The 12,118-nt window shown below is 46.7% G+C and overlaps 1 protein-coding gene across 1 annotated transcript in view; it reads left to right on the plus strand.

The window, feature by feature from the left end:
• Positions 1-12,118, plus strand: part of DNAH7 (dynein axonemal heavy chain 7) — a 1,967,826-nt gene that overhangs the window by 1,714,883 nt on the left and 240,825 nt on the right. The window lies entirely within an intron of this gene.

Below are 12,118 nucleotides of genomic sequence, written 5' to 3' on the forward strand. Positions count from 1 at the left end.
ACACCCTCAGGGATTAACCCTTCCATATGCTAAAATTCATATGCTCACATTTGTCCTGAAGATGAACTCGAATCATTGAGTTCGAAACGTCGTCGACCTTCGCAACCTGAACCCTTTATACTAATTTAACAAAAAAGTGGTTCACAACTGTTGCCAATGCAATGTTCTCTTTTAAAGTTCACCCTCACCCTCACGTCACGCTTGTTGTCACTGAATATGTGAGCACTTGAATTCATCCTATGTATAATAAATAAGTGTTATACTCTGACTTTCTTGTCCCCTTCTCTATATTAAGTATCACTCTCCCCTATGAGTCTTTGTACCTATAGTAAATAATCTGCCCTCTTAAGGGCCTTGCTCTGCCCTGGACCTTCGTAGGCCATTAAGAACCATTGTATCCTTCTACAAAGGTACATCATAAGCCATATGTCTGAACTGGGGTGGCAGAGTGGGCTAAAGAACGGTGGTGGATTAAACCCAGATCAGTTGACTGGGGGTGAGTGCTTGCAATGTTCAACACTCCGTCCATCATTTCCTTTGGTTTTTGCTTTGTTCGCCATAAGTTGGCAGGGTATGCTCAGACGTGAGTCCATTGCTCACTTTGCCACTGGATTCAAGCAAGCCTGGCTGAAGACAGCTGAAATGCCAGAAACCGGTCCTAGGAAGCTTGTTTCCGGTCCAGGGAAGACATGGCTTGGCAGTTCGGGCTGGACTGTTCCCATGAGGCACAGGGTCAGACTGATTTGCATATGGCCATGTCTGAACTTGGGTGGCAGTGTGGGCTAAAGAACGGTGGTGGATTAAACCCAGATCAGTTGACTGGGGGTGAGTGCTTGCAATGTTCAACACTCCGTCCATCATTTCCTTTGGTTTTTACATCATAAGCCAGACCCAGTAGGAAGACTCTGAAGTGATAGGGTACCACCAGCACACAGGCTACCCCAGGCACAGCAATCTTAGGCTCACTATATAGGAGACAATTGTAGGAAAACAGGATTTGCTTTTATGATTACCCCCACTTTTTGCATGTGCCATTCTGTTTTCTGATTAGTCTGAATGGGATCCTGCTAATTAGGACACCAGTCACTGTGCTGTTTCCCTAAACTTTACTATGGTAAATACTTTGGTACCTTCCCAATTGGCTACTGGTGTACCCTTCTAAGTCGCTAGTATATGGTACTAAACTACCCAGGGCATAGGTACACAAGGGGTCTCCCATGGGCTGCAGCATGTATTATGCCACCCATGAGAGCCCAATCAAACTGTGACTACAGGCCTGCCGTTGCAGCCTGAGTGAGCTGGTGCTAGCACCACTCACAACAGATATAGGTTTCCTTATATCTGAGGTCACAACACTTAAAACCTATAAGTCACCCTTAAGGCAGGCCTTTCAATCTTGAAGGCAGGGTGCTAGGTTATAAGTGTGAGGGTGCCCTGCATGAGCAGGACATCCCCTACAAACCCTGGGGTTGATTATCCAGCCACTTTATACATAGAGTGGACATCAAGTCAATTACGAGATGTCTAACTATATATTGGCTTCACCGAAACTGGTCATGTTGTGTATCAAACATGTTGGAATCCTACCCCAACACTGATTCTAGTGTTGGATCTGATGTACTGGGGGGCTGTCTTCCCAGTACCTTCCTTTCAGAGTCCAACAACAGGCTAGTGCTGCTGCCGACCAACAGTAAATTACCCTACATTTGAAGCATTGTCTTGTATGAATTTATGAAAAATACATTAAACATGACACATACCAAGAAGACAGTCTTTGACAAACTGAATCATAATTATTTGTTATATGGACCAAAGGACAAGGCCAAACCACACATATGTGGTAACTTTTACATTAACATTTGTATCAAACAAACAAACATATATATCAACATTTACATAGACATTTATATCACAAACCATTTAAAGGACAAAGAAACATGAATCAAACTCTCAAATATTAGCAAAACTGGAAAGCATAAATAAGTTACCAGTACCCACTTAGTTATGCAAATATCAGTGTTCACACATCAAATCAGGGTAATCCACTGAGAGATAACCCTAAAGGTGCATGAGGTAAAACTGCTTCAAAACTAATTACTCAAATGCGCGACAAAATAGAATAATAAATCTCATGTTTTAAGCGGGCTTCTCATATCCAAACTGTCGACGCATTTTGGCCCCCAATTACTTCTGGGCCTTTTCAGGACAAGGGTAATGGAACAAACCTACAATAATCCCAAAAATTAGAATGATGCCAAGGAATATATTAAACACCTGTCCTCTCCGTTACACCGAGCTTGCTGGGTGTGGACATGCATGGAAGAAAGTCATGTCAAGTGATTCAAACAGGGAATATCAAAAATGTATTTTAAAAGAATAAGAACAATAATCATGCTAATAGAACTATAGAAGATTAGAAAATGTGGCTTGATAGATAAAACCACTCAACTGTAACACCTCAGAGTATGTGCTCAAACTATAAAACAATCTTGTGTATAGGCATCCAACCTAGTGCTTTCAGTGCAAGCATAAATAAGAAGACAATAGGAAAAACACATGTCGCCAAACTCACACAAAGCAAGTCACTAACGACATCACCCCATCGCAAGACCTCTGCAACTCCCTCGCTTCATACTTCCACAACAAGATCGCGGACATACATAACAGCTTCAACAACCAACCAACGCACACCATGACCGAACAACCACCCCCCACCACCACCCTCCACGCCTGGACCCCGATCAGCACCGAAGACACCATCCGCACGATGAACTCCATCCACTCCGGATCACCGACCGACCCCTGCCCTCACCACGTCTTCAACAAGGCCGACGCTGTCATCGCACCCCACCTGCGAGACATCATCAACACTTCCTTCGACACCACCATCTTCCCTGAGAGCTGGAAGCACGCCGAACTCAGCGCCCTACTAAAGAAACCTACAGCGGACCCCACCGACCTCAAGAATTACCGCCCCATCTCGCTCCTCCCGTTTCCAGCCAAAGTCATCGAGAAGACCGTCAACAAGCAGATGGCCGCCTTCCTCGAGACAAACGGATCCCTCGACCCCTCACAGTCCGGCTTCCGAGCCAATCACAGCACCGAGACCGCCCTCATCGCCGCCACCGATGACATCCGAGCCCTGATGGACAATGGAGAAACAGCGGCCCTCATCCTCCTAGACCTCTCTGCGGCATTCGACACGGTCTGCCACCGCACCCTAGTACGGCGCCTCAGCAACATCGGAATCCAGGACAAGGCGCTGGACTGGATCATCTCCTTCCTCGACGGAAGAACACAGAGAGTCCGCCTACCACCGTACAAGTCAGAGGCCTCCGAAGTCACCTGCGGCGTCCCTCAAGGATCATCTCTGAGCCCCACCCTCTTCAACGTCTACATGAGCCCCCTCGCGGCCATCGTACGCAAACACAACCTCAGCATAATCTCCTACGCCGACGACACCCAACTGATCCTCTCCCTGACCAACGACCCCGCCGCCGCCAGATCCAACCTGCACGAAGGGATGAAAGAGGTAGCCGAGTGGATGACGACCAGCCGCCTGAAACTGAACTCGGACAAGACGGAGGTCCTCATCCTGGGCTCCTCACCCTCCGCCTGGGACGACTCCTGGTGGCCTCCCGCCCTGGGCACCGCACCCAAACCGACAGACCATGCACGCAACCTGGGCTTCCTCCTGGACTCCTCCCTCTCCATGACCAGGCAAGTCAACAACGTCTCCTCGGCGTGCTTCAACATCCTACGCATGCTACGGAAGATCTTCTGGTGGATCCCCACCGAGACCAGGAAGACCGTCACCCAGGCCCTCGTCACCAGCCGACTGGACTACGGCAACGCCCTCTACGCCGGTACCACCGCCAAGCTCCAGAAGAGACTCCAGCGGATCCAGAACGCCTCAGCCAGACTCATCCTCGACATCCCACGAACCAGCCACATCTCCGGACATCTGAGAGACCTTCACTGGCTCCCCGTCAACAAAAGAATCACCTTCCGCCTCCTCACCCACGCACACAAAGCCCTACACGACCAAGGCCCGAGCTACCTCAACAGCCGAGTCAACTTCTACGCTCCCAAACGCCACCTCCGATCAGCCAACCACGCCCTCGCCGCCGTCCCCCGCATCCGAAGAGCGACTACAGGAGGAAGGTCCTTCTCCTACCTGGCCGCCAAGACCTGGAACTCCCTCCCGACCGACCTGCGCCTGACCCAAGACCACCTCTCCTTCAGGAAGAAGCTGAAGACCTGGCTGTTCGAGCAGTAGCGGCCCCCCCCCCTCCCCCCCCCCCAGCGCCTTGAGACCCTACGGGTATGTAGTGCGCTTTACAAGTGTCACTGATTGATTGACTAATGGCATGAGTCAAAACACTTCATACATCCCTCTTGTTTGGAAAACTGGTTACCGCGTTCAAAAGGCCTATCGGTGATAAAAGTGCTGTCAGTCAAAATCCTTAACACCAATGTCCAAGTGCGCTGTATTTGAGATCCACTATGTGTTAACAGATCATACCTTTCGAGCAGGGGAAGGTAGAACAATAGGTTTTTCTGTCACAGGGAGGTGTGACCCCCTCCCAGACAGCTCATAGTGTATTAGGCTGGGGTGGGGGCACTTGCCAGTGCAAACAGACTGCTCTTAAGGGAACATTTAGTGCCCTTCTTGCATACTCGAGTTGAAACCAGTTCAGGGATCTGTTGGCTCCTGCTCCGGCACAAAACTTGACAAAGGACATGGGAGTATCCTTCTCTCTGTCCAGCCCCTCCTCTGGGAGGGACACCTGAATCGTCCCAACCCTTTCCTTAGGGTACTTATGAGCTTACCTGTGGGTGGCTCTTCACATTAGTTGTGGGACAAGATTCAGATCCGAAACCACTTCCACTTCATCCGTCTGGGCGCCTTGGACTTCAATAGACATCGTCTGGAACCGAGACTGCAACAAAGAAGACTCCTGCTGCTCCTGATCTCTTCATCCTGCCAGTCTTCTGTGTCGCCTGTGCTTCATCCAGGTCTTCTCCAGGCCTGTGGGCATCAAAGACACCCGAAGTAATCTCCCTTGGAGTGAAGGAGTCACTCCCCTGCATCTGCAGGCACCACAACGCAGCTCACCGGTCTGCTGCTGCTGAGGTCTCACAGACTCCAAAAGGTTTAGCAACACAGGTGGTTGTTCTGCAACTCCCTTGAGGCCTGCACTGTCTTGTCATCAAGCTTGAGGCCATAATCCCTGGTCGGAACCGCTGGAACAGAACCCCAGTGCATGGCGTTAACTTGCCAAGGATTGGTGAGTCTGTCCTAAAGAGAGCTTCAGGCTACAAGAAGCTCCAGCCTCCAGCATCTCTTGCTACCAAGATCTTTGCCCTCACTGCAGCCTCTACACCGTGGGCCTGCACCCGTGGTGAGCTGCTCGAGGTCCTCTTGCAACTCCTGGGCCTTCGGCCTATGGGTCGCCTGAGGGTCTTCTTTGGCTTCAGTAGGCTCCCCTGCTTGCCCAGGGTCTGCTCTGACTCTGCTGCATTTAGTGAATCCCCTGGACCTTGCTGGTCCCAACACTGCACCTTCTTTGTTTACCACATCTGTTGCTGCTGATGGCTCCTGGTCTTCCACAGCATGGCCTGGTCCTCACAGCTGCAGCGACAAGGTCACCGTCAACTCTCCTGCATTTTCCATCATCGGTGGTCATTGGTCTCCTGTGCCTCCTGGTCTCATCAGAGTGGCATAGACTGTGTCCCCTCTGCTTGCAGGTACTTCTATTCAAGAATACATCCTTGAGTTCCATCGGACTCTTTCACCTTCTTCACCAGCGCCGTCTTCACTGATGTCCTCCATTGTGGTCTACAGCGGTTTCTGACGTCACTTCGCTCCTGTGCACCCAGCTTCCCTGGTGTAGGTATCCTTGCTCCTGGGGTATCCACGGGTGGGGTGACTCTCCAATCTATCATCTTCAACTGAGTTTCTTCAGGGTCCACTGGGAAGGGTCCTTTTTACTTCTAAACTTCAACCGTGACTTCTCCATTGACTTGCATTGAGTACACAGCTGTGTTTCCACTCTGCACACAGCCTCCGTGGAGTTCCCGGGTACTTACCTTGGGTGGTTCCTTGGGTCCCCAGCTCTTCTGAGTCTTCTGGGTCAAGTCTTAACTTTGGTCGCAGTTCCAATTCCACTTCTTTAGTATATGGTTTGGTCTCCCCCTGGAGACAACTGTATTTGTGCTTACCTGTTTCCTATTGAAATATTGTGTGAATTGTGTTGATATATCCGGGTAGGAGATATACTAATATGATAATGAGCGTGTATAATAAATATAACTATTTTTAAAACTACACTGTGTGGTTCTTTTTGTTTAACCTACACTAGATCAGTGTTTCCAAAACTAGGGGCCATGGACCTCCAGGGGTCCGTGACACATTCCCAGGGGGTCCGCAGGCAGCAGTTTAAAAACACTACACAGTTCCTTGTATAATTAGCAGTTTTCGAGCAACAATAAATGTGTCAAGATAACACCAGTGAATAATGTACCTGCTGGAGAGAGATGAGAGTTTTGTCCAGTGGCAGGTTTGACTTATCTAATGTAGCACAGAGGGTTAATATGCCTGCTGCAAAGAACGCGTACCATGTCACAGAGATTCTTTTGTTACTCTGCAGCTCATAAGAGACAATCATAATCCAGCACAGTGACCTATAAACTGTCATCAAAGAGCTGCTTACACACTGCTTTGTACAAGTTAGTAACTTTTCCCATTCTTTCATTTGCCTGATGCTGCTAAAGGGGTTTATTTGGGTGGAAATACATTGTAATTGTTTAAGTCAATGCTAACCACTGTGTTATGTTCTGAATCCTAAGTTTGTGCTTTTCCAGACCAAGCACTCTTTAAAAATACCTACCAGTATGAATGACATGTGAATCCTACACCTTGTAGTCCCCTTTGCCTTATGTAACATTTCCTCTACACTAAATTACAAGTATGATTCATTGTCTCTATATGTGTGTTATGTAAAGTGCTCTGACATCCTTCAATGGTATGAGAGATGCTATAAAACAAATTAAATACATGTGACAGATGTGCTATGGAGAAATGAGAGGCACTGTTGAAGGGTGATAATAAGGGAATCATTGAAGAACCCCAACAAAGATTGTTGTATCCTGGTGCATAGTAAGGTCATCATTTACTATTATTTCAAAGCTAATGCAATTCAATATATAATGATAAATGTGTTGTTGAATGCACCATTGTATCCTAAATTTTCTTGGGGGGGGGGGGGGGGAGAGCCTCCCAAAGCCCCCTTTGTAGTGGTTAGGCTCACTCACTGCACTTGGTGTGCACTGTATGGGGACTGGTCTGAAAACATTTTCCAGGGCTGCTTTGGGTTTCCACTCAGGCCCTGGCAGAACTCTTTCAATATAAAATACTAAAATCCTTAGTAATTCGAGTATTTGGTTTGTGTGCAGATGTGTGTTTATTTTTTTCGAATGACTCTTTTAATGTTTGAAATTTAAATCATACAGATTGCTGGGGGTCCCCGGCTTCCAGTGGTGAGTCAATAGGGGTCCTCAGGAGTCAAAAGTTTGGGAACCACTGCACTAGATGATTAGTTCTGGTGAAACAAGCTGCTTAACACTCCTTCTGGACTAAGCTTGTAGGCTGCTCTCCACAGTTAGTGCTTTCTATGGTTGTCTAAGACCACTAAAATCGCCATAAGGGTTGTCTGGATTAGTGCAAGGTGCTTCACTTAAATAATTGTGCACCATATACTAAGGCAGCCTCCTACAGCAGTGGGATTTAAGCCTGCACTGTTTTACCAGCTAACCTATGCGTGGATCAAATGAAAAACCATCACTAGCATTAGGCACATGTAAAAATATTTTTTTAAACAAATACGTTTTACTGAACATTAAGATTGGCTGTGGTTGTTAAGCCCCTAACACAACCCTTTCTCCTATCTTTTGAATATTTTTTTCAGTAGGGTAGATAGGTGCAACACCACAGTACACCTAGTAGTCTTTAGTTATGGAACTCGGTGGGTCCCAACTCTCTAAATACAGTGGTCTTACGTTTCAGGAACATAGGACCCTGTGTACCTCTAGAAAGTTAAAGACAGGTAGTAACCCCACCACTAAGCACCTATTAGAGCTGCTTATGCTGGATGGCCTCCAGAATCCTGGTGGGTCAAAAGAGCCGGACAAAGTGGATATGGGTGCTCCAGAAGATGGGTCAGGGAGGGTTGCCCTAGTGACCTTAATTCTGAGCATGAGAGGGAGGAGCCTAATGACTCCACCCTGGTAAACTCTGATCCCCCAGGGAATGGTACTGACAGTACACAGGGACCTGGGTCACTCTTTCAGGCTTGAGGTCCTTCTAATAACCCTTACTGGCTGCCATAGACTGAGTGGTCACACATGCCCACCCAAGCAACCCCACGATCTCCAAGTGTGACCGGCGTTCCACTTCACCCCACCGGGAATCTTCCAGGTCATTTCCCAGCAGACAGGCACGCCAAAGTCAAGCCCGTCTCTGCCCGTCCGCGCTCTGACTGCTCTCGGCGCAGGCCACAATGCCGATGCAGGCTCCCAGCCTACAGCCACTCGGTTTTAAACCTAAACCAGTGACCAGCTACTGATGCTTAACATAAGGGGTAAGCACTGCACAGGTCCAACTCTCTCTCCTTTGTCCTCATCCGAAGGTTACGCCTGTCTAAAATGCATGTTGTCACTGTCTGATCTATCCAGAACAGATTTCAGACATAGTGAAAATGCCAACTCCAGCTACCTCACTTCGAGTCTCACCTACCGCTGTACCCTTATTAATGCTCACTCATTAGTTAAACATGCACTAGAATGTTCAGATTTCTTGGAGTCTCAAGCAATAGAAATCGCCTTCATAACTGAGACCCTCCCGATGCTGGGATCTGGGCCGGAATTTGCTATAGCTGTGTCTACTGACCACCCCTCTTTTATAAGAGATTGAGTGGGAAAAGGAGTAGGGAGACTAGCCATTATCTATTGCAGCTCATTCAGATCCTCATTTATCGAACTTGAAGATTCCCAAGAACCCGAAGCTCTGTTGTTTAAAACAAAGCTCTCTAAGCACTATTCCTTTAATGGTTCTTAGTCTATTGTTCCACTGGCTCTAAGGCAGCCTCCATCAAATCTATCTCAGCTAGTGGACACAAAAATCGACTCAGCAGATTTTACCTTACTCAGGAATCTTAACCCCCACTTTGACAATCTCTCGAACAGCGACTCTGCCCACTTTATTGATGTTATAATGATCATGAGTCTTGAACAACGAGTACAGGGACCCACTCACATTACCAGCCATCAACTTGATGCAAGTTTCTCTGACGATCCATTTCTTCAGATCCTGCCTTCATTCCCACTGGTCTGGTCAGACCATGTGGCAGTTCTGTTTAATCTTATTCTGCCGACAACACCCCCGTTAACACGCAGAAACGGCCAACCAGGCCATTTTGCTCCTATCAGAACATTGATCTAGCACAACTAAATCTGACCCTAGCCCCTTTCTCCCACCTGAGACAGTCTCAGCTGACATGGATAGTGCTACCAGAACCTATCACACCTGGATCAATGTGGCCTTGGACCTTATAGCCCTACTGAAGAGCACCAACAGCAGTTGATCCTCCCCTTCAAAATTTGGTTCTCTGAAACCCTTTTGCTGTCAGAAACAATCTTGTCGCAGGCTTGAAAGGAAATGGAGGGTCAAATATGATCCTTCAGACAAGGAACACTCTAAGTCCGCCCTTACCCTCTACAAAGAACATTAAGGAGAAAACAAAATATTACATGAATATGATTATTGCACCCAAGAATTCATCTAAAGAACTTTTTTCAACAGTTAAAAAAGTTATCCAACCCTCTTCATAATAAAAACAACCACATCAGCCAGGAATTCTGAAATTCTCTAGCGACCTTCTTTCCTGAAAAAGTTAATGCGGTTTTCAACCATTTCTCCACTAAGCAGGCTCCCTCTGTGGCTTCAAGAACAGTTCAGCCCACCGACTCAGGCGCAGTAGCCTCAGGTATTAACACAGAACCCCCCAACCTTGTTGTGACCTCTCCCAATGAGTTACTATCCAAGAAAGGTTAAGATTCTGAGGCTCTGTCCTTCTCTCTTTTCTCCATCGCAATTGTCATCCCTTATCTCTCAAATAAAATCCTTTGGCTCCTTGTCCGCCCAAAATATTAAGTCTAGCTCCAGATATCATCTCAAAGCATCTCACGTACATCTTTAATCAGATTCTCAGCTCTGGCTAATTCAGCTTCATTATAAACTGGCATCAATCCTTCCCCTTCTCAAAAAAACCTAAGTTAGATGACTCCAACTAAAACAATTATATCTCGTCTCCCTTTTCCAGCAAAACTTATTGAAAAGGAGATTAACTCTCAGCTCACTACCTTCATTCACAAGCATCATCATCTTAACATCTCTAAGTTCAGCTTTAGAAGCCTCCACAGTACCGAACGTGCCTTGATTACGGCTACTGAGCAAATATCGACAAACAGTTAATCATGACATCCAACTTTGACTCCTGGCATCCATTGGCATCAAAGATCTAGCCCACTCCTTTGTGAAATCCTTTCTTTCTGACAGGAAACAGATTGTGGCTCTTGAAGATTTTAAATCTCCATTATACTCTCTTCCGTGTGGGGTTCCTCGGGGATCTGCCTTGAGTCATACCCTATTTAATATATACATTGCTCCCTTGGCTAAACTCATCAGATATTTTCTTTTTTCTGACATTTCCTACACCAATGATACTCAAATTGTGGTCTCAATGAACCAATTGAAACAGCCCTCTGGTTTTAAGATTACATGCGTCAGGTCGGTGAATGGATTACTCAAAACTGCCTTATGCTTAACTCCGATAAAACGGAGGTGTTGCTTTTTGGAAAGAACACCACCATGTGGACCCCTGCTTGGTGGCCGTTGGAGCTAGGGACTTTCCCGATTCCCAAAGCGAAGAATCTTGGAGTAATATTTGACAGCAAGCTCTCGTTTGAAGGCCATATAAACTCCATTACCTCCTATTAGAAAAAGAGGTCTCTAATTGGCAGTGGTTTGCACCTTTGTCCAAATAGGGACCCTTCCTTCTAGTCAGCATAAGGGGGATACACTACTGAAATGACCCCTGCTCACCCCCTTTGGTAGTCAGGCTTATCTCAGAGGCAGTGTGTAAAGCGTTTGCCCATAACATACATACAAGAATTCAGTGAAAACACTACAAAAGGACACCACACCAGTTTTAGAAAAGTAACCAATATTTATCTGCGCAAACAAGACCAAAACGATAAAAGACCAATGTGAAAAATTGGCCTGGTATATGCTGTCCACTAGTTAAAGTGGCCACCTTGTACCAGTCCACACAACCCTTATAGTGATTTAAGAGGTCAAAGATAACCTTAGAGAGCTATCCTAGTGGTAGCTGTGGAGAGCAGCCTTCAGGCTTAGTCTTGAAGGAATGTTAAGCAGCTTGTTTAACCAGAATGCAATCTTATTGTATTGGTTAAATGAAAGGAGAACCACACAGTAGTTATAAAAATATGTATTTATTATTATAACACACTCTAAATACTTCACAGTATCTGCCACACACAGATAAACACAAAGCACACAATACTGTAGCACAGAAACAATTGTAAGTAGCACTAATATACAGTGGGCTCCAGGGGTAGACCAAACCATATACTAAAATAGTGATATAAGAAACACGACTCGAGTCAAGACCGTATCTAGAGGATGTAGAATCACTGGGACCCCAAGGTGAGTAAGTAGGGACCCCACGGAGGGCGCGTGCAGTGTGGGAACACGACCGCGTGTTCCGTACAATTCTATGAGAGAGTCGTTGTTGCTGTTTTAAAGTTTAAGGACTTTGAAGAAACCCTGTGTAACTTAGGAGGTTGGAGAGCCACCCCAACTGTGGATACCATAGTACCAGAGTTACCTATCCCAGGGAAGCCGGGTGCATAGGGTTGAAGTAGTGTTGGAAACTGCAGTCGAAGTCAATGGAGTACTTAGAAGAAGAGCCACTGCAGGCAAGAAGGAAAGTGTTCGTTGGAACCCAAAGGTGGATTCTTGATGAAGAGTACCTGA

Source organism: Triturus cristatus, chromosome 3_2 (genome assembly GCF_964204655.1).
Source record: "Triturus cristatus chromosome 3_2, aTriCri1.1, whole genome shotgun sequence".
NCBI classification, from domain to species: Eukaryota; Metazoa; Chordata; class Amphibia; order Caudata; family Salamandridae; genus Triturus; species Triturus cristatus.